The sequence below is a fragment of the Fundulus heteroclitus genome, chromosome 14, assembly GCF_011125445.2.
Source record: "Fundulus heteroclitus isolate FHET01 chromosome 14, MU-UCD_Fhet_4.1, whole genome shotgun sequence".
Taxonomy (NCBI): domain Eukaryota; kingdom Metazoa; phylum Chordata; class Actinopteri; order Cyprinodontiformes; family Fundulidae; genus Fundulus; species Fundulus heteroclitus.
The window spans coordinates 29,570,590-29,598,261 of NC_046374.1; the positions used below are offsets into that span (position 1 = coordinate 29,570,590).

Consider the following 27,672-nt stretch of genomic DNA (forward strand, 5'->3'; position numbering starts at 1 on the left):
GCGCGCGCGTGTGTTTGCTGTGCTTATGAAGGAAAGCAAAGTCTCGACAGTGATGAATGAGTCCAAAAATGGCAGCGCTACACTCTGGCGCCTGATGATGCGGAGCGGACGATGATCGCCGTTGTTATTGTCGGGATCAGCAAAGTAAACTCCTCTGTAACACGGATACTCACTCACATGCTAATGAACCTTGGCTATAGAAAAAAGAACTGCTGGAAAACCTTTGGCACTCCTTTTCCTTTAGAACGGATTTAACAAAGAAACATCTTACTTTTTGTTTTTGATTGCCGGCAACATTAATGTCAGCGTTCTCAGTCACACCAAATGGTATTGAGTTCAATTATCGGGATGACGTATATTGAAAATGATTCAACTAACCCTTCTATACCACCTTTGGTGTTAATCTGGCTAAAAGAGACGGAAAGCACTAATATAGTACTCTACAAAAGTGATTGCAGTCCTTAAACCTTCCCAAATTTTGCCATGTTAGAATGGGATTTTGTTTTGAATTTTATGTGCAGATCAACACAAGGTAATGCATAATTGTCAAGTGGAAAGAAAGCTTTCCACTGTTTTTTGTTTAGATAAAATTACCATAAAATATGAAAAGTATGGCATGAATTTATATTTTATGACTCGCCTTTAATCTAATACCCCTAATTAGTAAATATCCACTTTGCAAACATAAATGAAACTCAAACTCAACAAGCAAACCCACAACTTAAAGCGAACGCTAAACACATGTCGCCTGAAACGACTGCTAGGTATGAGAAAAAGTTCATAGAAATTAAGATTAATTTGCAAATTAGTTTGTCTCAGAACCAAGTTAGGCCTACCGAGACATGTCCGTCCAGATAAAATGGCTGAGCAAGAAGAGTATCCCTCCTGAGATGGTGCCAAGAAACCCATTGTTGCTCTGAAAGAGCTGCAGAGATCCACAGCTCAGGTGGGGAAATCCATCAAGAAAGAAAGTGGTGAACTCCACAAATCTGGTGTTTTTGAAAAAAATGGAAAGAAAAAGGTCATGAGAAGTTTTGTTTGCCACAAGCTCTGTAGAGGTCAAAGCAAGACGTGAAGTAATAAGATTAAATGTAAGAAAGAAGCATGGCGGACGCTCTGGATGAGGCTGGTCCTAATTCTGTTGGGTCCAATTGCACCAGCTTCATACAGATTCCTGTGCATGCGGGTCAGGACCGTAGACTATCCACGCTGCTTTCTGATGACTGCTGCGTTAAAATCTGAATCTGAACCCCCATGCAAAACAGAAACTGAGCGTAAAGAAAGTCATACAAAGGCCCAATTAACGTCTCCTGTAAGCCATGCTGGAGACTCAGGAAACATGTGGAAGACAGTCCGCTGGTCAGAGGAGGTCTACGTTCAATAGCAAGGAAGAATAGACTAAAATATGGTGATGGCGGCATGATGCTGTGAGGGTGTTCCACAACAGGGACAAAGAAACTGGTCAGAGCTGATGGTTCGGCGGGTGGAGCTAAATACAACGCGATCCTGGATGAAAACTTCTTAAAGGCTGCAGGTGACTTGAGACTGGGGCGGAGGTTCAGCTCCCTGTAGGAAAACGCCCCTAAACAAACGACGTGGGCTACGGTGGATAGAAAAATGCACCTATATTAGTAGGATGGCCTAGTCAAAGTCCGAGATGATTCATTATCCGTGGCAATGCTTGAGAATCGATGTTTACTGACGTTCTCCCTCTATAGCTGAATCAACTAACTGAATGCTAAGCTAATAAAATGCTAACCTGAAAATTGATAGTAGCAAGAAGGACGGCACAAGAGCAGAGGTACTGACACGTCACTTTCTCCTGGTGACATCACAAAAGCTTTTGAACCAATAGCAACACTGGAATTCACACCATGCCGTACCAACTTTATTTATAAAGCACCTGAAGCACCCACACGTCCAAAACGCTATACACAATCCCAAGATACAAAACGATCAATCATGAAGAAATAAGAAAAATGGTTATACAATTAAAGAATTGTAAAAAAAAAAAAAAAAGTAATCTTTTTTCTTTTTCTTGGCTTTTGTGTCAAAAGCCAAGAAAAAGAGATGGGTCTTAAGAGGGGATTTAAAACCAGAAAGGGAAGAGGGCTGTCTAATGCTCAAGGGAAGGTCATTTCACAGCGTGGGAGCTGCTGCAGAAAAATCACGATCCCCTCTAAGGTTGCACTTTGTCTTCAGCACCCTCAGTAACAAAATGGTCAGTCGATCTAAGGGAAACGGAGGGTGTGTAGGGATGTACAAGCTCAGACAGGTAGGGTGGGGCAAGGCCATTAAGAGCATTAAAAGCAAATAAAAGGATTTTAAAATGAATCAAAAATTAACTGGCAGCCAACGTAGAGAGGCTAAAACAGGGGAAATATGGTCACATTTTCTTATACCTGTTAAGAGACGTGCAGCAGTATTCTGTACCCTGTGAAGCTGGGAAACGCACAAATCACTGACTCCCTTATAGAGTGCATTACAGTAATCTAGCCGAGTGGTAACAAAGGCATGGATTACTGTTTCCAAATGATGATTAGAAAGGATAGGCTTTACTTTCACAAGCTGCCACAAGTGGAAAAAGCTGCATTTTACAACAGCTCTAATGTGGGTTTCCATCCTTAAATCCTGCATCTATCTTTACCCCTAAATTTGTAATAATAGGCCTGACGTACCGGGCCAAGGAGACCAACATCAGCCAGGGAGTCTTCACTGGAATTACCAAAAACCAGAACCTCTGTCTTTTCTTCATTCAGTTTTAAGAAATTTAGGGCCAGCCAGGCTTTCAAGCCTTCCAAATATATAGTAAAAACAGAGACTGAAGAGAGGTAGAGTCAGTTTTCTGTAGTGAGACATAAATCTGTATGTCATCCGCATAACAATGAAAAGAAATCCCATATTTCTTAAAGACAGAGGGAGGAGGTACAACATGAAAAGTAGGGGCCCCAGAACTGAACCCTGTGGGACGCCACATGATGGTGGAGCAGAGGAGGACGTGTGGCTATAAAGACAGACACAAGAAAGTATGCTTGGCCAAATAAGATCCTTTCGTTCAAATTCAATGCAAGACACCCGTTGAACCTTAGGAGGGTGCCGCACTAATGGTTTTAGACAGAAAACCTGCCAAGGACTATGATGGTGCAGTTCTACTCCTCCATCATTGAGTCCATCCTCACCTGCTCCATCACCATCTGGTACGCTGGTGTCACTACTAAGGACAAGGGCAGACTGCAGCGTGTCATCTGGCCTGCAGAGAAGGTGATTGGCTGCAATCTTCCATCTCTCCAGGACCTGTACGCCTCCTCTGAGGCGTGCAGGAAGATTATGGCTGATCCCTCGCACCCCAGTCACAGACTATTTCAGTCACTTCCCTCTGGCAGGAGACTGTAGTCCATCAGGACCAAAACCTCACGCCACAAGAACAGTTTCTTCCCATCTGCTACCAGCCTTATCAACAAGGCCAACATAGCATCTCCAAACCTTCTGCGTTACATTAATGCACAGTCTACTGTGAATATATCACTAGATTCTGTATATAAATATTTGTTTTGTCTGCACCATCAACACCAAGTCAAATTCCTTGTAAGTGCAAACCTACCTGGCGATAAACTTGATTGTGATTCTGATTCGGAAAAGCAGGATTTCAAGAAATATGCAGTATATTGTCACAATAAAGACCAGGATATGTAGACGGCACTATAAGACAACCATGTTAACAGTTTATTAGCAAAAAAAAAAAAAGTTGATTTATGAGTGAGTTACCCACTGCAGTGGTGTTTTCACAGGTCTGCCTAAAAAGTGGATCAGACAGCTGCGTCCTCACTAAGACTAAGAAAGTAGAGAACATCACCCCAGTTCTAAAGTCCTTCCACTGGCTCCCTGTATCTCAGAGAGTAGACTTTAAAATACTTCTGTTAGTCTATAAATCCCTAAATGGCTTAGCACCTAAATACATCACAGACTTGTTATCAGTGTATCAACCATCCAGACCACTCAGGTCTTCTGGCTCCAGCCTACTCTGCATACCTAGAACCAGAACTAAACACGGAGAAGCAGCATTTAGTTCCTATGCTCCACTTATCTGGAACAAACTTCCAGAAAACTGTAAAAGTGTGGAAAGCCTGAAATCCTTTAAATAAAGATTAAAAACACATTTATTTAGGATTGCCTTCTACTGTTCTAGTTGAACTGTTCTACTGAAACGTCATTAGTTGAAATTTTTAGTCCAACTGTTTTTAATGTTCTATTTTGTTTCTACGTTTTATTCCTACTTGCTTTTATTCTGTTTTATTTTCCTATATTTTAACCACGTAAAGCATTTTGTATTGTCTCTGTACTGAATTGTGCTATACAAATAAATTTGCCTTGCCTTTATGGAGCATGGTTGGGAACCAGTGCTATAAGGGAGGCTAATGCTAACACTTATGCTCACGACACATTTCAGATTTATTTATGAACTTTTTTCAAACTCCGTCTCACTTTACAGTCATTCAAATGAAACACACTTGTTTGTAAGTTGTAGATATAAGGCGTAATGCGAAATATACAGGCAATGTAAATATGCCAAAAAAAAAAAAAATCAAGCATTTGTAGAATTTGTCAACAAGAATCAGACATGTTCACTTACCGGAACATGTGGACAGCAGGTAATGGGGGTGTTTGAGGATGAAAGATACGCTCTTGCCACTTCAATTAGCCCCAGCAAGAGAGTTCAACCTTGATCACACGCTCGCTGCTTTAACAGCTAATGAGTGATGTATTGCTTCACAGGGATGAACGTTAAGCGCGCGTGAGCTTTTTAGATGTCTGAAAAAGGCTGGGTTGTTGCTGCCAAGGCCTTGGAAGACAGTAACGAGAGGTCCCGTGGCGGCGAAATAAAACGGTCTCTTTCCATCGGAGTTTTTTACCTCCAGAGACGTGAAAACGTTGTATGTGGAGAAACAGACGATGAAGCTGCAGGTCAGCAAAATATACATATATTTTTTCTTTCCCCTTAACTTCAAGGCATTCTCTTAGTTGCGGATGTACTTTATGGGCCTGGAGACAGCTTCAGTGCATTGAACCCACGCAACTGTAATATCTGCACCTCACTTTTTATGGGTGCTTTTTTTTTTTCTTCCTCCAAAAAGTCAAGTTATTTTTAGAACGCTTGAAAATCAAAAGCAAAGGTCTGCTAAACTTGACGTGAAAAGCTGCGGTAATGATTCATAACCATTGCAGGTAAAATAAGCCTTATTAATTCAATAGACATGCACAAATTGTTGTAAATCTCCGAGCTCCTGATTCTAATCGGTTTTGATTTGTCACTAATCTCAAAAACAACACAAGAATATCACAATTCCTGCGTGAAATAAAACCTGGCTGTGAAATAAAGATAAACATGCAGCTCTTTTTGTTTCTTTTCTTTCTGCAAAACATTTTGCTGTTACAGATTATTTCGCTGTCACCAGTAATGTACATGTAGAAGGCATCCTGTTGGTGCACAGTGGATTTTTTTTTAACAGCAACAAAATAAGGATAATTGATTAATAAACCAGACCAGTAGTGGTTCTGTCACAAATGTAACCCAGGAGCAGCGACTCACTGCAGAATAAAGGTTTTATTGATCTCTTTCTGTATTTTAAGGGATTTCTATTCAGTCTCAAAATCATCCAAGTATTTTAGATTTTGACCTAAAATACTTAAAAACAAATGTGAAAATAGCCCTTTAACGTAACGGAGGCCATGATTTGTTATTGCACACTTACTAAACATAGAGGGTCTGTATACTAGCGGTGCAAATCAGCAGCTTTATCGCGATACAATGTTATATCGATCTGTTTGGATGATGACGCGATATTTATCACAAAGACGGTTACGATTTCCAATCAATGCGATCGGTATGAAGCAACATCATCTGCCCAGCTAACACTATTATTTACATTCATATCAACTCGCAAAAAAACAAATATGATTTGAACATTTTATTTCTAAGCAGGCATTTAAAACAAAAAAGAACATTCTTTATAATTCTCATAATTTTAAAATACTTTTAATAAAGGATCACATGTTCACTTTAGCCTTGTGAATTTCAAAAATAAGGTGCATCTTAAAAACGATGTTATGGATCGATATTTTTATTTTGCATGGATGTAATTGGGTCGTAAATCACTTAATTGATGCGTCAATGTGGATCGATGTATTGTTATGTACTCTGTACATGTAATGTACAGAGTACTGTGTAATGTACTCTTCTACAACCAAACACGTGACAATTAGCTTTGGGGTTTTTACACATGGCAATCTTTAAACCTAAATGAATATGAACACAGCTGGATTCTCGTGTCCTATACCACACAACGCCCGTCAAACAAAACTACTTTGAACATTTTCTTTTCCACGTTTCTTCACAGTTCTCTCACTCTGCTGAGCCTCTCAGAAAAAAGGAACCGAGCTCGCCTGAAGCCGAGGACATTTTTCAAAATTTCCGTCGACTCAGCTCCTTGTAGATTTGTAACAGGATTGCGACGGCGTGAGAGGAGATGGGATGAGGGATAAAGGCGAGTACAGATCAGGGACCAGGGTTCGGGTCGGTGTACAACCCCTCAATTCATTACACTAGCATAGTTCAACCTTTTCATGGCAGGGCCCTTGTGTCCGTGAACGTTCCCCCCCCCACCCAACCCCCCTCTTCCTTCCGCCTCGCTCTTTCCCCTCCTTCGCTCTCCATCTGACCTGTTCTTCAGAGCCGAGTGCCGGGCGCTTTAGCCAGAGATTTGTCCAATTACGAGGAGCTCTGAGATCATTATGGAGAAAGGCCCCCTTTTACTCGCCTCTTGACTCTTTTTCCTGTTTACGGCCCTCGTATTCCTCCAGTAAGGACCAGCCTTCAGTCATTCTTCACTTGAACCTCCATTTGTGTCACATTCTGTCTACATTTCCTCTTCAGTTTTTTTTTCTGTTTTGTCCTTTTGCTCCTGCTTTGCCTCTCAAGTCTACACCGATCTAGTTAGCAGAGCTCTTTGCAGTTTTATCCTACACACCTTTAACTTTTATATTAGTTCTTTATCAATTTGATGTCTGACTGCAAAGAGTCTTGTGTCATTATCCCGATTGGTATTTTTATCCGGCTATCCGTGCATTGTCACACTGGGAGAGAGGCAGGGTGCAACCTGGACAGGTCGCCAGTCTATCACAAGGCAAGAAGGACGAAAAAATAAATAAAATCGTGCACACACACACACATATCTAAGAGCAATTTTGAGAGACCAATTTTGAGAGGAGTACCTGGAGAGAACCTACACATGCACAGGGAGAACCACTGAGCTATATAATACACTGGAGTGCTGATTTTGCCGAAAAACTGAAGTCACTGGCCGCCATCTTGCTACTCCCTACTCTCACAGAATCCCACAGGATTTGGTTGCAACAACAAGCAGTTTTCTGGCTGAGTGAAAACGTTTCACAGGTAATTCTACAGTCAGTGGATGTACTAAAACTATCAACTACTAGGACATTAGGTGCTGAAATATTTTACATGTTATTCATATTAAATATATATATGTATATATAAGTATGTGTATATGTATATATGTATATATATGTATACAAATATGTAAATATATGTTTTTGTATATTGTTATTTATATATTTATAAATGTTATATATATATATTTAAAGGAATAAAATGCTAAATATTTCAGCACATGACTTTCTCATTTCTTGATAGTTTTAGAACAACATAAAAGTATATGGCATTTGACATTTTAAAAGTCTTAAGCCCCCCCTGAACATGAGAAAATCCTCGTTATTTGATGCTGTAGCGCGCATATTCCCTAGTTACTGGGGGAAATAGGGAGTACCAATATGGCGGCTGGTGGCTTCAAAGCGACTCGTTCTAACAGCGGGCGATTAGCACTCCAGTGTATAATATAGCTCAGTGAGGAGAACAGGCAAACTCAAAGAAAAACCCCAAAGCTGGGATTTGAACCCAGGACCTTTTTTTGTTGCATAATAAAAGTGCTACCCAACCTCTCAGCCATGCAACCCCAATTTGCGTTTCCTCAAATTTAAAAAAAAATAACTAATGTTGCAGTACGTGGAGAACCTGATTTTCAAGCCAACACAGAGTTGTTGTTTTTTTAAAGTTTATTAATGAAGGGGGAGATGACAGATAACAGGCAGAAGTCACTCGGCTGACCAGGTGATGAAAGTAGAACCAGGAAGTGACCAGAAGCTGTAGGGTGATGCAGACCTGAACTGACCAGAAGCTGAAAACGGTTCCCAGCGATGCAGAGCGAGGCCTGAAGGATCCAGGAGTGACCTTCAACCAGGCGCAGCACACGAGCACTAGTGGAACAAACTGGCCGTGAGCGGGTCCAAGGAATAAACGGGCAAGCCAACAAAAACGACGGCGGGGGACAAGATGAGACGTTCTGGCAGAGAGTGAGGCAGGTGTAAACCGGAGAGAGTGACAGGTGAGCAGAGCTGGCAGTGACAGGGCGGCAGGTGGAGCTGATCAGGTGCAGAGTGGTGGCTGGCAGGTAGCTGAGCTGATTGGATGATGACTCCTGGCTGTCGGCTGACAGGAGTGGAACCTAATCAGTCCAGAAAGGTCCAAAAAAAACAAAATCATGAGTCTTTGATGCTACCTGAAGTAAAAATGTGTTTTCTCCTTAGAGATATCTTCCATTTTTTTGTCATTCTTAAATGTTTCAGATCAATTTTGATATGAGACAGATGCAGAAATTATGAATTCATTCATTAGGAGAGAAAATAAAACCACACACACAAATCTGGTACTGTGTAAAACGTCATTTACCCCTAGCTTAATATCTGGCTGTGGCATTCTCCAGAAACTGGCACTGAGTGTTTTTTTGTTGTTGTTTTTTTTTTAGGATGGAGCGATTCTGTCCCTCTCCTCTTTTCAGAATTGTTTTAATTTAGTTTTAATCAAACTGTCCAAACCTTAACTAAGCCACTCAGAAGTCTTTATTTTGACCTGCTGGTGCAGTTTGCATCATCCTGGTGCACAGCCCAACCAAACCTGAGGTCAAGGTCACACACTGATGGCCGGACGTTCTCTGTCGGGAACTGAAGCTGCAGAGCAGAATGCCTGACTCTAGACACGTTTGCAAGTCGCACGGATCCTAAAGCAACAGAAGAGTCTAAAATCCACACATATCTCACGTTTCTTAACGCCGAACCCTTGGCTGTTCTGTGACCTGCTGAATGAGTCCTTAAAGTCCTCTTGAAGTCGTCTCTGCAGGTCTGCTGCTGCTGGGCAGGTTTAACACCTCTCCATGTTTTCCCCATCTGTCATTAATGGTTCTTACTGTGGTTCAATCCTTGTGGCTTTGTAATCCTTTGCAGACTGATACGTGTCAGTGACTCGTTGGTGAAGATTCTCAGTCATCCGGGTCATGATCAATCCAAAAAAAGGTTAAAAAATAAAACAACTGGACGTCTGCAGCTTAATAGTTCAAGTCCAGTTGTTTTATTTATTTTTCTAACCTTTTCTGGATATCAGTGACTTTGTTGTTTGAAATCTTTTAGCCTACTTCGTGTTGTTCGACTGGTTCTATCGGTTTCTAAGGGTAATAAGTAATCAGGCCTTGCATAATAGAGCTCTACTGTCTAAACGTGTGTTTGAACACAGTTTATTCATGATTTATGAGGCTATTCACATATCAGAACAGCTGAAAACCATATTTTTATTTACTCAGATGGTATTTGGTTCAAATATGACGATCTAAAACATTTGTGCCCCACAAAAAAAGCAGAAACAGAAGAAATCCGTAAAAGGGGACAAATACTGTTTGATGCACCATTTTTCCAGAAAACAGAGAATTTGTGTCTTTTTTTTTTTTAGTTGTACTTCTTGGAAAGCTTAAATAAGCAGATTTTTCCCTGTTAAGAGCTGTGCTTTGCTTCGTGGTTTTGGTTTGCTCCGTTTCTCTTGGCTCCACATTCATCAGAGGCCATTGAGGGGAAGGAAACAGGCCAGGCACTTCATCAAACCGTTTCTGCTCATCCATCGAAGGTCTCTGAAGTACTGCGCAGACTGGAACGGGACCTTGTTGTGTCTCTCCTGAGGCTTACATCTGCTAATTGTGCCGAAGCTCTTTGGTTTCCTAATGAGCAGATAAGGGGATCATAAGAGAGAAGTGGGCAACGGTTCCTTTAGATGATATGCAGCGCTGTTAAACAAGGAGGTCAGTTGCTTTATTCCTGTTGTACACTGATACGGTTCAGGTTGTTCCCATTTATGTTCGTCTAAAGCAAGACGGACGGTGCCCAGATGTTGACGGTACAATCTACACCGCTGTAAATGTCACCAGCGTTTGCTTCAAATTCCTGATCAAGTTATATTATTATTGCATGTTTACGGCATTGAATTATTTTTATTCATGTTTTTATTGCCGTTGCATCACAGGACAAAGGGATTTGAGATAGCGGCTCTAAGGAACCTCAGGTTCTCTACAATGACATGTAACGGCTGCCTCTGTTGCACAGGGTTGTGAGTTTGATTCCAGCTTCCTCTGTCACTTCCTGTTGAAGGGTGCCTATGCAAGTCACTGAACCAGGCATCTCTGAATTAACGCATGTATGAATGAATGAACCACCCAACCCTAATCTAAATCTCTAAAGCAAGAATTTAATATTTTATAGGAGTAAAACAACGTACTTTTTGGAGAGCAATAAGGAATGCATAATAGATTTATTTGTAATGCTCTTTACATTTCTAAGAAATCTCAAAGTGCTACAGTCGATGGAAAGACAACTGTTAAAATAAGAACACACACAAGTCAACGTTTTGAGGTCATTAAAGGCAAGTTACAGTAAATAAAAGCAAAGCGAGGCATTATAAACATTGGGTAAAAACGAAGGTTTCAAGGGCTGTTTTAAAATGTGTTAAAACAGGCATCTACAATACCTCTAACTGAAATGTTTTTTTTAATTGTCCATAAAACTTAACCGAACAACCAAAACAAATGTCATCAAGGTAAAGAAATGGAAGATATTTCATATTAAGTGTCAGGATGTGTTTTCTATTATATGAACAGGAGTACAAAAATATATTTCATTTCATTTATTTTTCTTCAAAAAGAAACATTTTACTACAAGTGCCATTTCAAGTCACTTTTAAGACAAGCAAACCCATTTTATGCCATTTACACTGAATCAGATTTAAATCCAAAATCAGTCCAGTTTATTCTAATATAATGAATTAACCAAGCAAGACGCAGATTAACCAAGAAAGTCCAAATTATTCCAATTATGAGACAATGGGGCCGGTTTGAGTTAGCACTATGATTTACTGTGTTGAAAGTTGTCTAGAAAGCCCAACAATTACACAAAAGTGTTGACTTCCCTAATCCTGAACAGGCTTGTGGTGTCAGTGGAGAGGAACCGCTCCTGTTAGTCTTGATGCAACCAGAACCAGAACCAGAACCAGAACCAGGGCCTGATCAAACACACAGGTGTTCGGGATGAAAATACCAATCGGGATAACTACACAGGTAAACAGTGTGGGCGCTCCCCCATAACAATATAACTCTGAGGTTGGAGGGGGCACAAAGGAGACATGGGAAAACTCACAGGGGCTGGCGTACTTTCTACTGGAAAGAAAAAGGAAGAGAGTCAATGGTGCATCTTAGAAAGTGGTTTCATTCAATAAAGAGACACCGTTAAACACGGAACAACTGCTCCATGAGTACTATCTATACAAATTCAATTCAGTTCAATTTTATTTATATAGCGCCAATTCATGAAACATGTCATCTCAAGGCACTTTACAAAGTCAAATTCAATCATATTATACAGATTGGGTCAGATTATACAGATTAGTCAAACATTTCCTATATAAGGAAACCAGTTGATTGCGTCAAGTCCCGACAATCAGCATTCACTCCTGAAAGAGCGTAGAGCTACAGGGAGAGTCGTCTGCATTGTCCATGGCTTTGCAGCAATTCCTCATACTGAGCAAGCATGAAATGAATAACAAAAGGAGTCCATACGTAAATCTAATGGCATCAATGTCTCTGTTAATGGCTCCGTCTAGGAAATAAACTCAGCAAAGTCAAACCCAGATAATGACCAAAGTGTGGGTGAAGCTTCTCAGTCATCCAGGTCACGATCAAAACAAAACAAAAGGTTAAAAAAAACAAAAACAACTGGACTTCTGTTCTGGAGATGAAGACGTTTCGCTTCCCATCCAGGAAGCTTTCTCAATTCAAAATGTCTGGAATGTTGTGGGGTGTGGAAGCTTGGATCTCCACCTCTCTCAAGACATTTTGAATTGTGAAAGCTTTCTGGATGGGAAGCGAAACGTCTTCAGCTCCAGAACAGAAGTCCAGTTGTTTTGCGTTTTTAACCTTTGTTTTGTTTTTGGTATAAATGACCAAACATTTCCATTATTCAGTTAAGACAAAGAAACTGTCCCTGGCCTGACTGTAGCTTTGTCGAGAAACGTCTACAACCAGCTCTGTTTAATAGGTCAGGCATAGAGAAACAGAAACCTCTGCCCCTTTCCTCGCTGGTAAATAAGTAATTACTGACGCTGGCACTACAGAACCACTGAGCCCGTCTCTCCTCGGCGTCCATCTTCCCTGTAACCTTGACGCGGGGGGGGGGGGGCGAAGACAGTCCTTTCCTTTCGCTCTCCATCGGGGTAGCTCTTACGGCGGTAATGAAAAATACAGGAGTTTAGCGCGGTCCCTCACGGCCCGCCGCAGACATAAAAGCAGCCGAAGACTGTGAAGATTCAAAAGGTACGGGGACGCCTGCAGGACGAAGAGGAGTCGGGCGTACCCAGGGGTGTGATGAATGGATTCCTCCCTGCCTCCCTGCCTGCATGGTGGCCCACTGCCGCCGAGGCCGGGCGAACGATTCAGCTTCAAACTTGTTTGTCATTCGCGCCTCGGGAGTTCAAGCCCAGGGGGGGGTTGGGTGTTTTTTTTCTGCCCATTTATCTATCGGGCTTACGCGCATGCGACAGAAACGGCGTCGGTTGTCTCAGAGACGGGAGGGGAAGACCTCCGTCATGGGAAATCTGGGTTTTTACCCCCCTGCCGTTCATCTCTGGAAGAGCTCGAAATTCTGGAAGTTCACCAGGAAGAGAGTTTGTGCCTCCTCCTGGGTCTTTTGTCTCAGCCCGTCACGTACAATGCAAAAATGGAACTAGAAATAAGTAAAATGTTCTTAAAATCAGTGTATTTATCCTTGATTTGAGCAGGTAAATAAGATGATTTGCCAATGGAATAAGATTTATGCACTTAAAACAGGAACAATTGATCTCCATCATCTTATTTCAAGTATAAGGATGGCTAATTATCTTATTTTAGGGGTCAAAATACTCACTCCATTGGCAGATAATCTGATTTACCTGCCCAAATCAAGAATAAATAGACTAACTTTAAGAACATTTTACTTATTTTTAGTTCCGTTCTTTTAAACGCTGATGTTACCCGCCCCGGGGATGATCCCGCCTTCTTGTTGTTGTTGTTGTTTTTTTTCTCCCCTCGCTGAGGACCAGGCGTGTCGACGTGATCTGCCAAGTGCTGTTCTCAGCTTGTGGGTCTTTTCTCTGCCACCGTTACCACGCAATTACATTTACTCCGGTCAGAGCCACGCGTCAAGGTCGGCCGCGGCAAAGCCGGGATTTAAAGTCGATGCTTAACGCCGAACAAGTTAAACATTTGGTTTTACACAAATAAATACGCTTCCCGAGGGGGGCCGTACAAATCAAGGTCACGCCGTCTCTCCTGGAGGGGCGGGGGGGAGGGGGTGGTTGGCAGGGAGGTAGCTGTGACATTAATAAAAACATCTGAATCTACACCTGAAAGGGAGAGATTTCACAAAAACAAGCAAACCCATCAGCTTCCCACTCCCTTTGTTCCTGTTTGGAAACCTCTGCAGCACTAAAAAGCTTATTTCGACACGATTGGGTAAATAAGGGTTCAGCATATTCACATCTAATGTTTGTATGTTGTTGAGCTGAGAAAATAACTTCATAAACATCTTTAAAAAAATAAACGTGGATGTGGTGATTCTTCACATTGCAAAAACGGATCTAAAAATAAGTAAAATGTTCTTAAAGTTAGTCTATTTATTCTTGATTTGGGCAGGTAAATAAGATGATCTGCCAACAGAGTGAATATTTTGACCCCTAAAATAAGATAATTAGGCATCCTGCACTTAAAATAAGATGATGGAGATGAGTTGTTCCTATTTTAAGTGCAAAAATCTCATTCCATTGGCAAATCATCTTATTTACGTGCTCAAATCAAGGACAAATACACTAATTTTAAAGAATATTTTACTTATTATTTTACCGTTTTTGCAGTGCACAGGGGTTTTCTAGGTGTTGGGCAGAGACTTAGACTTAGACAACTTTATTTGTATGTGCAGAATTGATTGTGCAGAGGGCATTTGTGCAAGAATACAGTTTGTAAATAACAGGAAATTTAAATTATAGTGTGAGATGCAGCAGTGATTTTAAAAGTAAACAATTTAAGTGTAAACAATACAGGACAAAGTCACAGTGTACCGTTGAAAAAAAACATTTGTATGTACAGAATTTAATTGTGCAAAGGGCATTTGTGCAAGAATGCATTTAAAAACTAAGAGTTCGGCAGCATATTGTAGTGCTGGATGGAGATGCAATGATGCAAAATGTGCAAATATGCAAATGTTGTGCAGAGTTTATGGGTTATAGTTCAGCAGTTCAGCAGCAGTTCAACAGTCTGATGGCAAAAGGGAAAAAGCTTTTGCAGATCCTGGAGGACCTGCAGCTGATGCTGCGAAGCCTCTTCCCAGAAGGCAGCAGGGAGAAGAGTCCATGGTGGGGGTGTGAGGGTCCCTGATGTATTAGAAGGTGGGAATGTACCTTTGCTGTGAGAAGCAGTTAAGTTGACTCTGATCAGGTCTTTGACTACGCACAAAACGGATTCACGGCTCAGGCCAAGGGAGGCCATCGCTGCAACCGCTCCTTCGTTTTTAAAGACAGACACGTTATACATTTGCACATATGTGAAAAAAGGGCGACGCTTCAAGAACAGTCGCCTTTTTAGAAAGAGACTCTGTGACATGCGAGTCTTCAAACCCACCGCCACCTTACACGTACTACTCCTTAATCCCCGTCATTATCCCCAACCTGGAAGCAGTGAAGTGGCGGTAAATTATGCCTCGCTGTCAGCCGTCGTCATAAAGCTCCTTTCAGCTGACGCCGGCGTGACAACCCGAGCTGTAAGTACCGAGCGTCAGACCGGGGTGAAAGCTTTTTTCATTGCTCTCCCATATATCTGTCCTCTTCTCTTTTGCCACGCGTCTCGGGGGGCCACGCGCTCTCAAAACGCCGGGGCGCGCGGACGTGTTCACCCTCGTTATTCCATTGAATATTTTGGCTACTTTAATTTAGGTTTTGCGTTTTTAAAAAAAAATGCGAAAAACACTTTAAATGTCATTTTATACCAATCTAGGGCAAGAATCAGCAGACTTTTCAATTCAGAGATAGGTGTAAAAAGACCCACAAATTAATCATATGTACATTGGCAATACATATTTATCAAATACGTGCTAAATTTATTTGTTTTGTTGTTAAAGCTAAGGAAATGTACCATTTATTTTTGGATTTTAGAACTAAATGTAACTCTTACAAATGAAAATGTTTTTGGATTGAGGCCTCTGCATGAATATGGCACATGCAGGAAATATGGATAGCCCAGTTAAAAATATAAAGCTCATAGTTTGAAGCCACAACACACTAAATCCCTCTTAAAGGTCTTGTAATATCGGTGTCATTATATTGTAGCTATTCTATGCAGATCGTACACACATGCATACAGAAGAACTGCTGAAACATCCAGTTTTTGCCTTTTTTAATGTGAAAAACATTTGCATTTTGTTGTGATAACCCAGATAACTGAGAAGTTGCACAGGCATTTATGTTTATGTTTCACAACGACCACAGTGGAGAGGCCAAAGGGCCACGTGGGGCCCTGGAGCCGCGGGTTGCTAACCCCTGATGTAGGGGTTGGTTTCTTTATAGTCAAGCACAGATTTAAGCTCTATATTAGGAAATGTGCAACTGTTTTTTTGGTGGGTTTTTTGTTGTTATTTATTTTAAAAAATTAAGTTTTTAATATATATTATTTAATTATTAATTTTTTTGTATTTTTACATTTTTTACTATTTTATATTTTTATAGTTTATTTTTTCATAATTCTTTATTTTATTTTTTATTTAAAAAAATAAATGTGTAATTGTTAAACTGTTCCTATTTAAACAAGTTTAACTGTCAAAGTGATAAACAATGAACTCGTCCCTGATGATGCTGTCTACGTTCTACGGTCCCAACCTGTCAGGTATTTTTTTTTAATTCTCTAACAAAATCTCAACAAAATCTTTAGGAAATTATCATTTTGTAAAGAAACGCCCGAATGTTTGTTAGGAAAACTAGACGGAACAAATGGCGACTTTGATAACATTTACAGATAAATACAGAGAATAGACATTGCCTCCTAAACAGTGGACTATTAAAATCGTGATCGCCCGTCTACAGTAGCACCTCGGCATTGTACGCGTTGACTACTTGAACCAATTAGTTTTTCAGTTATTTGGTAAAACAACGTCAAAACCACCTGCCACCCGGCCAATGGTGATGTTCAGGGTTTAAGTTAGAGTTTTTAAATCCTTTAGCAGCAGAACGACCATGGTAACCTATGCTAGAAGCCTAACTTTAGGCGAATCAGCAGGAAACCAATGGGACCAATCCTATTATATGATCCACTGGGCTCTGAACTATTAAAAACCTCCCGAGACCCAAGAACTTTAGACTGAACACGGGCTTTTTGAGACCCGAAAACGATTATTTGCTCTACAAACGTATATTTTTCTTTCTCCTGACAGATCTGTAATTGAGGTTGACAACTGAACGCATATCTTTGAAGAGAAACCGATCGTGTCCAGCTTTATTTCACGTGTCTAAAGGTTTAAGTTTGGACTGAAGATTTCAGCTCTTAAAGTTATTTTTACCACCATGAATACAGGCCACTCTCACTCAACGCTGCCGTACTTTACCTGAATGGTTTGCATCCTCGTCAATCCTCCGGAGTGTTTTAACGGCCGTCGCTGGTCGCCTATAACATCGATTCGTCTCCTTTTACCGGCTTCTTCCCTGCGGGGTCGCCAGTAGAGCAGCAAACTTTACTTCCTGCTTTCTGGAGCGCGCCCCGTCCCGTTTAATGCAAAGGCCAATTCCAGGAGACATTTTGTTGCAAGCTCAGATCTTATTTTAATTTTTTTTCTTGTCTCAGTAACTGGAGGTATCCACATCACATGAATTATACATTCATTTGGCTTTAGCCATGCATCAGATATAAGGGTGATCCTTTTCCTACTCACTCCTTAACTTTTCCTGCTGTTTAATTCTGATTCAACTTTAAAGATGAATGAAGGAGAAGTCGATACGCTGCTCCGTGGTGCCCCTAAACACCACCCTTATTGTTGCTCTCTTTAAAAACTCCTTTTCTTTCTTTTTTCCCACTCTGCATTCACGCTCTCTTTTCTCCCAGCATGCACACTGACAACTATACCAACAGCACAATCCCTACAACACTAATGTGAAAATCTGTTTTTCCGTGACATAGTCATTACTGACATCTCCTGTGGTTTAACAAGCAATAAACCGAGTTTATTCAAGATTTTACCGTCCTCCAGTTGATAGCAGGGATTAGAGGGTTTTGTTATTTCTGCATCCATGTCTCCTCCTTTACTCACCGTTCCTGGCTTTGCGTCCCTGTGTGGTCTCCGGTCGCGGTTATGCAAGAGACCCAAAGCAGGTGTTGCAGAGAGATTGCATTTCTTTCTTTCCTTCTTGTCTATTTCTGGGCACAGGTGGACAGTAAAAGCCTCACATTGACACGCTTCTGCCGGCCAGGTGCCCACATACAGTATTTCTGCTCTGGCAGGAAATCCTGAGCATTACCATTAGAGAATTGGTGCTTCCGAAGGCTTTAGAATCCCGTTGGCTGATAATTTGCGAGTCCAGGGCTGTGGACGATTTCATTTTCTGCTCACACATGCTTAGTGACGGGAATCTGTGTTACCTGGGGATTCAGGATGGATATACTGTATGAGTTTTTGCTGCGGTCTGTACAGTCTGTTCAGGTTTGCCTGCTCCGTTGGGAAGAAGGAAAACCATTGCACTGCTTGCATTTGCCATTTTTGACACATAACAACCACAAACCTTAATGTATTTTATTGGGATTTTATTTGGAAGACCGACACAAAGTATTACGAAACTGCAAATTGAATAAAAAAATGGATACATGGTTTCAGAAAGATTATATGAGAGCCGAACACAAGTATGAGGTTTTTCAGGTTTTTCAGCAGGAAACGCTTCACAGCTTTCACGTTATTTGTTTAAAAGAAAAAAACATATTCATTGCTTTTTGCTTCACAGTTATGCACTACTTTGGGTCAGACATAAAATCCTAAAAATAACTAGAAAATGCTGAGTGATAATGCTAATCTGCAGAATGATCGAGCAGAAGATGCAGAAAACATTGAAATCAGATTTGAAGAATTAAAAAAAAATTAAGAATTTGAAGGGATTCGAAGAAATTGAAAAATTTGAAGAAATTGGAAAAATTAAAAAAAATTTTTTTTAAGGAATTTGAAAAATGTGAAAAAAAATTGAAGAATTTGAAGCAATTTGAAGAATTTGAAAAATATGAAGAAATTGGAAAAATTAAAAAAAAATGTTTTGAAGGAATTTAAAAAATGTGAAAAAAAAATTTAAGAATTTGAAGCAATTTGAAACAATTTGCATTGATTTCAATGGGAACAGCCAAAAAAAAAAAAAAAAAAAAAAAAAAAAAAAAAAAAAAAAAAAAAAAAAAAATCGCACAAAAAGTGAAATATTTTAAAAAGTGTAAAAGTTAGCATAACCATGAGATATAGCAGGCATGCCGGGAACGAGCCGAACGTTTTGACAACAAAATTGTTGAAATTGGTTGAAGTATGCGGGAGTAGTTAGACTGCGATGGAATAATAATAATAAAGAAAAACAGGAAAACAATAAGTGAGAATGCTGTATACAGCATTCTCACTGAATAGAGGTTCTCCTGTAAGAGACGTGATAATATGTGATCAAACATAGCGGGTATGAAAACTTTAGCAAGGCACTGTTTGAGTGCAAATCCCTTGATCGGCTGTTTATTTGTCCACATGTTCCCTGTTAGCCAACAGAGAGCAAGAGGGGTCTAGAGCAGAACTTTAATAGTCAGATATCTGACCGGCCCGCGTACATTGGGATGAATGCGTTGCAGCATTAGAGCCCTACGCTGATGTTTCAGCATAGCTTTTAGGAGACGGGCCATGCAACTGCTGACGCAACAGATTATCCCATTACCGAAACCGGGGCGTTAGCACTCAGCCCACTCACCTCAGGGAACGACAAAGAGCCAGAAACGAAGGGAAATACGAGAGACAGAGCGAAGGGGTCAATGCTGGATCCTTTTAGATCCAAGGAAGAGGAAGAAATGGGAGTTAATGTGAAAGTGAAGGAGGAGGAGGAGGGGGAATTAGACGGAGATGGAATAAAAGACGGGGGTTGAAAGAGCAGGGATGGAGCGAGAGACCGGGCTGCGTAGCGTGGAAGAGAACTGAAAAGAAGCAAGAAGCGGCAACGGCGAGACGTTCCAAGGGCTGGAAAAGGAGCTGGAATACCAGATAAAAGCCAATGATAAAGATTTGATAGTGGGGCTGCGAAGGAGATGGAGTGCATTAGGGAACAAAACCATGAAAGATGCATCAAAGACAGGAGCGTTCAAGCGACTGGGGGTTGAAGAAGAGTAGAAAGGGTCATTTGAAAGGACCTCTTTTTAAAAAAAAAAAAAAAAGAAAGAAAAGAACTGAAACCTACAACAAAAGAGATTAGCGTGGAGATGACGAAGATGGAGAGATGGAATAAAGAGGAAATGTGTGGAATTTTTAGCCGGCCCAAAAGGAGTTATTTCTGGGTTAGTGTGGCTGGAGGACAAAGAAATGCAATATTTTTGAAGATGACTTTGAAAGTGCAGTCGAAAGAGCGAGACTGGATTTAGGAAACGTTTCTGAACAACGTAAAAAAAACAAACTGTAAAACTGTAAACATGTTACAGCCACTGCCTAAACACTGGCTTTGGTGGAGGAGTAATGGAGGGACGAGGTAGGAATGAGTAGCTGCAGGAAAGCATATATGAGCAGAGAGAGAAAAGCAAACATAAACCCAGGTCATCATTCTGTCCACTTCTGTCCTCTGTGGATGGAGCCACTGAGGACACACACATCCTGGTTTTAAATACTCACTGAGGACCGTGTGCCTTTGTATGGCCTTACCCTGAGCCTGACCCGAAACCTAACCATTAATTCACTTTAATTCAATTTTATTTATATGGCACCAATTCACAACACTGGTCATCTCAAGGCACTTTCCAAAGTCAAATTCAATCAGATTATACAGGTTGATCAAAAAGTTTCCTATTTAAGGAAACCCAGTAGATTGCATCAAGTCCCGACAAGCAGCATTCACTCCTCCTGAAGGAGCGTAGAGCCACAGGGAGAGTCGTCTGCATTGTTGATGGATTTGCAGCAATCCCTCATACTGAGCATGCATGAGGCGACAGTGGAGAGGAAAACCTCCAGCAGAACCAGGCTCAGTATGAACGGTCATCTGCCTCGACCCACTGGGGGTTACAGAAGACAGAACAGAGACACAACAAGAGAGACAAAAAAGCACAGAAGCACACATTGATCCAGTAATCTGTTCTATATTAGATGGTAATAGCAGGTGAGCCGTCTTCTCTGGATGATGTCACAGTTAACAGAACGTCAGACCAGGTGTACCTACTATGAAGAAAAAAGAGAGAGAACAGAAAGTTAAAGCTGAAATGACAACAAGCAACGCAAAAGAATCACTTGTTTGTTTCGCAATACCACCAAACGTACAACCACAAACATGACCCTAACCATGACTTAACCCCTAGCTCAGAAAGAAAAGTAAGGACCTAAAAAAAGATCCTCACTTTTACTTTAAAGTCCTCACTTTACTTGTAAAGTGAGCAAAAAATATTCTCACTCAGTTACAAGTATACACATACATACACAAAATGGTTTATTGGTGCTGAAGCTTTCATTGATTTGATTGGGTTTCTATCTTGTCCTGAGTTGGTTTGTTGTTTACGAGTGTACCACACACACACACACACACACACACCCTTGTTTAATGTACACAGTGAGGACTGTGCGATGACTTCCATAGACATCCATTCATTTTCAACTTTTTCTATGGCCTCACCAAAATCCTAAACCTAACCCCCTGTCCAGAAAATGAGGATTAAAAAATGTCCTCACTTTACTAGTAAAATAAGCAAAAAAAAATGTTTTAGCTCAGCTGCAAGTACAAGAAAACACACACACATCCTTGTTTTAAATACTTACTGAAGACTGTGCCTTGACTTCCATTATTTTTCTACTTTTTCCACGGCCTAACCCTGATCCTCACCCTAAACTTAAAAATGTCTCACACACATACACTCTCACACTGTGTATATGGGCACCTGACTGGCAGAAGCATGTCAATGTGAGGCTTTTACTGTCCACCTGTGCCCAGAAGTAGACAAGAAGGAAAGTAGGAAAGAAAGAAATGCAATCTCTCTGCAACAGACAGAATGGTGTATAAAGGAAGAGAAATGGATGCAGAAGTCTGGATGCATCAGAGAGAGAGAGAGAGAGATTTGGTTTTCTACCGATATCGGGATGCTTTATTGACTTATATTAATGGTAATCATTACCAGTATTATCCTAAAACCCTAATCTTAACCACTAATTAATTCTCAATATACATCTATGTCCAGCCCCACCAAAGAGGAGTCTGTCACCTCAGGACCAGGCTTTGGTCCTCAAAAGGTCTACTGCACTTCAGAGGATTAGTGAATGTATCGGAAAAGGTCCTGAATAGGACACATAAAATGAGGACACCAAACACAAACGCACATAAAAGCTGCTTTAAAGCCCTTTGAGTATCAGGCATACCGAGACCTTGTCCTCACATACAATTCTTTATTTTTTTATTTTATGTTTGAAGGTGTCATTTAAATGCAAATTGTGTGTTTTTGAGGGAGGGGAGAAAAAAAAAAAAACCTTGCCAAGTTTTGCAAAGTGAAAGTTTTCAAAAAGGTAATTTAGTCCGGTAATGTTTAAGTGTTAAAGCTGTAACTGGCTTTAATGATTACCATGGTAACATCTCCAATAGTTAGGATAATGCCTTTACAACAGAAATAAATAACCGTGCTTAGAAACGCTACAGGTCAGCTATGGATTTGGTAAAACTAGAGAGGGCAACAGCGAAAGCACAGCTGGAGTTTTACAGCATTTATTTGTGAAAATCAAAGAGAAGTCATCCACTTTATCATAATATAGATAGAAACTTTCATCTGTTTTATTGGGGTTTTATGCGAGAGACCAAAACAAAGTAAAGGAAAAACATTGACGATGAGTCTGAATTGAGTTTAAGTCTAAACTTAATACAGTCAATTCAATTCAAAAACACTCAATTATTCCCAGAGGGAAATAGAAGGTATCTCACGTTGTGCGAGTTTCTTCAGAGGGTTGTGGATGCTGGCGGCAGTGGGCAGGACGGATCCGTCTGTCTCACAGAGTGTCCAGAGAAGCCTCTGAGTGAAGACTCTGTTGTTGTACGGCAGTCTGATGAAGAGGACGCTCGGGGTCGTCCGTAATGTTCCTCATTTCGTGAAGAATCCTTCCGTGTGAAACATCTGCAGAGATTTTAGAGGCCTCCCCAGAACAGAGCTGGCCTTCTTTATCAGCTTGTTGAGGCTACCCCAACAGATGATGGCAGAGGAGATCACGCTCTCCACAAGATAACGATGGAGGACCATGAAGGACCTTAGCTTCCCCAGGAAGTACGGTCTGCTCTGTCCCTTCTTGTAGACAACGTCTCCAGTCCAGTCTGTTGTCCAGGCGAACACGACGCTATTTATACTCCTCCACCTCTTCCTGCTTCTCCTGAAATCTACAATAATCTTCCTTGTCTTGTTTCCTCTCAAAAAGGGATGTTTTTTGTCCCCCACACCATGACACAAAGCGATTCACCAACTCCTTGTGCTCATCTTCCTGTCCATCTCTGATGCGCCCAACGACAGCAGAGTCGTCTGAGTGTTTCTCCAGATGAAGGAGTCTGTCTTGTACTGGAAGTCTGAGGTGTAAAGAGTGAAAATAAACGGGGAGAGTACAGTGCCCTGTGGTGCTCCTTTACTGCTGGCTACCTGGTTAGACACGCAGCGCTTCAGTACCACATCTGTTTGTCAGGTAGTCTCTGATCCAGGTGATTGTTGAGGTCTCCACCTGAGTCTTCTGGAGTTCCTGACAAAGCAAATTAGGCTGAATTGCATTAAAGGCACCGGAGCAATCGAAGAATATGATCCTCACAGTTCATGCATGGTTTCCTCACAAGGGAATTTAATACAAGTTCAAATGTCTCGGTCTGCTGCTAATGACATCAACTCAACCGCTACCTTTCAGGTGGTGACATAACCAAAGGTAGTTTGGTTATGCCAGTGCTGGTGGGCCAAATCCCTCTTGAAAAGATGTTGGAGGGCCACACAAAATCAGCACAAGGGCCACAAATGGCCCCCGGGCCACACTTTGGACACCCCTGATTTAGAAGGCCTGGATTTTCTGGACACATTTTTCAGTTTTTTTTTTTTTTTTTACCGAGATCCTGGGATTTATTTATTTATTCCTTTATATTTACCAGCAATAGTTTCTTAACATGTGCTAGCAAGATGCTCTTGTTCTTAGCAGAACCAAACTTATGTAACCATGCAGAATTATACCGGTGGCTGCGTCATTCTACCTGATAAGCCGATTGTGAATCTGCGAGGATGTTCCATCAATTAACTATAAGACTCGGAAAAAGGACATGAATGAATCGTCTTTGGTGCTGCTCAATAAGAAACGAGCCATCACAAAACAAACTGGTGGTTTTATGAACCAAACAACTGGCAGTTTTAACAAACATTGGTCGCATTATGCCAAAGTGTGCAGAGACATACCACTTTACTGGACTCTGGCTGTTGGTTTATTAGAATATGTTGGTTCTCCTGAACAGACCGGGTCAGAGGAGAAAAACATGCCACCAGTGTGGGGTTGTTTAATATAAAGTAGGGGCGTATATTTTATTGCCGGCGTTACATTATTGATGTGTGTTGCCCTTCGGACCGATGACTGATGACTTCGGTCGATTGATACGGCCAGCTGCCTCAGCACATGCGATGCAATTTTGAGCACAGCAATGATTAAGTTTGATCAGGATCCCACGGATACATGTGTTTTTTGGGTTTTGATCGGTTTAAATCTGCTAAAAATCAGCTAAAATGGAGGCCGACTATAGAACACGAGAGTTTTCAGCCTTCCTCCACTGTGAAAAATGATCTTCCTACAAGATCAGAAGAAACTACGACTGATAACTGGGGAAAAAAGGAAATCTTTAAGACGACTAGTACAACAAAGACATTTACTGACAGTCACTTATTGGTAAACATTGACAGATCAGCGAGAAAACTGAGCTGTTTTACAACAATGAGGACAATAGTTGTACCTAGAAATGCTGTTTTTCATCTTAGAGCAGGTAGGGATAGATACATATGAGCAAGTAGCAGGGCAGCTGACAGCGTGGCCAGGGCCCAGGGCAGCTTTGGGGCACCCCCCTTTACCACACACACCAACACCACGGTTTCATTCATGCTGTGGAAATCTCTCATAAAGCTTTCTATATTTTGTGCAGGACATGTCGGATATGGTCTGTGTCATTTAGCTTTTACCTTTTCTCAACTTTGAAAGGGAACAGCCGTCAAAACAAGGCAATTTTTTGGAGCCGCTGTTTATCATCCAGCCCCTATCTGCAGATTTATGTACTTATTGAATCGTTTCATTTTGTTAAAGTTTTCAGGCTAGTTTAGCGTTGCTGTGGTAGAAACGCTCGTAACGCCTTTTTTCTGCTTCACGTCACTTTGACGATTAATAAAAGGTTTACTCTCGCAATCTTTTTGCCTAATTCAGTAGAAAATGTTTTACATTTGTAGACTGTATTTTATGATGCATCGAAATGACTCAAATTTTTCAGGTGTGTTTACGTGGCGCACCGTGATTCGGTTGGGGGAAAATTACCACACACGACTCAACAAATATAGCCATAAGTAATGAGACAGGAGCAGACTAAAACTAAAAATGTTTACATGAATGATTTATAGGCATGTTAGCTGGTCATCTGTCTCTCCTTTTCTTTGATCACCTGCTTCCTGTTCTCTCTCTGGCCTTACCTTGGTCATCTGTTCTGCTATCATTATTCAATCTGATATTAAAAAAAAAACTCAGTTCATCGGCAAACGTCTCAGAAAAAAGTTGGAAAAAAGCAGAACAGAGTCGAGCCCCACCCTCTGAGAGAAAGGCCTATAATTTAATAGTCAGAGCCCCATTCCTGTGGTCAGTAGTGCTATAAAATTGATCTTTTTAGGAAGAACAGTTTCTTTTTTGTCTCACAATAGCATTTATTTTGTTATAAGCCGTGTATTCCAGTGGCTTTTAATGGATGCCATACCTGATCTAAGGTGGACCGAATGATACGCCTGCCACAAACCCACCGGTAGCGACTTTTTTTTTTCTTTTTTTTTCTACAGATATATGCAAATGTAGTCTGAATAAATGCAGCAACAAGGTCAGATGAGACAGCGTTACAGCTGTTTCTCTGATGATATTCTTAGAGATCAAAGAGGCTGGAGCGGCTGGTGAGCGAAGCATTTGGAGAACACGGGAAAAATTCAAATGAAACTAAATGTCAGTGATGTTTTGTGAGGAGGGGACTATAAAGAAATATATATATAAAGAACCACAGAGTCAAAACAATTAAAATCATCCTGGCTTTGGAATTACACCGTGCTTTCTTTGACATTTTTAAAGTGCAATACATTTATTAGGATTTTCTTTGGGATTCAAATGATTAAATGTCACACCTTGTTTAATTGGCAGGTATTTAGTTAATGTTATAATTTTCTAGGCTTATGAACTACTATCAATCTATTGTCCATGACCGCTAGTCCTTAATTAGTTGGGGGAGAGGAATCCGGGATTCAAACCCAGGATCTTCTTGCTGCAAGGCAACAGTGCAACCCATTTTAAACCAAATGAAATCCCCAATTTTTTTTTATCTTCCCCTGCTTTAGAGGATGAAGCTGTTTTTCTTTAAATATAAACGTAACAGCATCATTGGAGGTCAGAGGGTGCAGGATAATGAACAGATAGAGAAGATTTGTTGGCGATCACGCCACATATGCTACTTTCTACATGCACCACAGGCTGGAGCGCTAACATGGATATCCTGAGTCATCTGTCTGCTTGGTGTCTGCCAACGCAGATGCCCCCTCATCCTCCTCTTTTTGATTTGCAAGAAGGAAAAAAAAAACGGCTTAATTTGTCTCCAAACCACCGCTCTCAGCTTAATCGTGTCAGACGGGTAATATTTTTTTGTCATTCACTGTGCACAACAGCAGAAGAAAGGAAAGGGCTGGAGAGCTGGGCGGGGAATAGATAACGATGTTGAGCTGTCAGCCGGAGGAAAGCATCCAAGGAGCATTGCTTCCAATCAGCTGATCGGTGAGGTGTTTTTAGGGAGTCTTAAGGATATTTTGCATTATCAGCCACACTTTTAATGACCCATCTATTGAATCCATTGAAACCTTGGGACCATCTCTACCATGCAGGACACTCCTCGACTGCTTCTCCAAACCTGTCAGCTGCTCTAGATTGTCCGTAGTCCTGGGTTCTCTCTTACGCTCTTTATCGTTCTCATCCGTTCATTTGATTGATTCTTTAAGGGGTTTAATTCTGGGGTTGAGATGGCCATATTAGAGGGTTCATTTTTGAGCCTGATGAACCATTTCTATGTTGATTTGGTCATTTACTTTGGATCATCACACAGCTAAAAGACACACATTACCAAGTTTTTGCTAAAGTTTACAAGTTTTTTTTATTTGGAAAGGCTCAATATTTCAAATAGTGCAGAATAACCTTCACTCTAACAGGTTTTTACGCCGGAATCACCTTTGAGCATTTGTTTCTGAAAATGATTCATCCAAAGTTCATCCAGAAAAGGAAACCACAGATGGTCCAACAGAAAAGTATTTTTCCTGGCATGTCTGGACCCAACTGGTTGACATGAAGATCATGTCTGTTTGTTGTGGAGATTCTGTGATTCCTCAATGTTTTCACTCATGAAATAAATGTCCTTGGATTCAGGTTTGCTTATTAGGAGATTGTTCTAATGCATGCATGCATCCATCCATCGTTTATATCAGCTTATCCATGCAGGGTCGCTCATTGGGCGCTGGTGCTCATGTCCAACAGTCATTGGGCGAGAGTCAGGCTAGACCCCGGACAGGACCCCAGTCCATCACAGTGTTCAACTGCCAAAAAAAAAGCTACTTCAAGGCCTTTTTGCATCATTGGAATCTGCCAATAATTGTGTAGAGGACTGTATTTATTTCAAATAATAAGGTTTGAACATATACTTTATTAACATGCAGATAAAGTGCAGATTCTGCTGAACATATAGCTACCAGAGCGGTT

At 40.9% G+C, this 27,672-nt stretch overlaps 1 protein-coding gene and 1 long non-coding RNA gene across 7 annotated transcripts in view; one reads left to right on the top strand and one right to left on the bottom strand.

Moving 5' to 3' along the window:
* The window catches only part of LOC110366985, an 82,008-nt gene that overhangs the window by 9,824 nt on the left and 44,512 nt on the right, over positions 1 to 27,672 (bottom strand). The window contains exon 5 of one of the 5 annotated variants that reach the window (XR_004932578.1): positions 11,540 to 11,600. The exons of 3 other annotated variants lie outside the window; for them this stretch is intronic. This is a non-coding gene — a long non-coding RNA (uncharacterized LOC110366985). Of the gene's footprint in view, positions 1 to 11,539; positions 11,601 to 26,690; positions 27,510 to 27,672 lie in introns of those variants that run through there. One more of the 5 variants, XR_004932577.1, reaches the window with a different exon arrangement.
* The window catches only part of nlgn2a (neuroligin 2a), a 331,395-nt gene that overhangs the window by 7,918 nt on the left and 295,805 nt on the right, over positions 1 to 27,672 (top strand). The window lies entirely within an intron of this gene.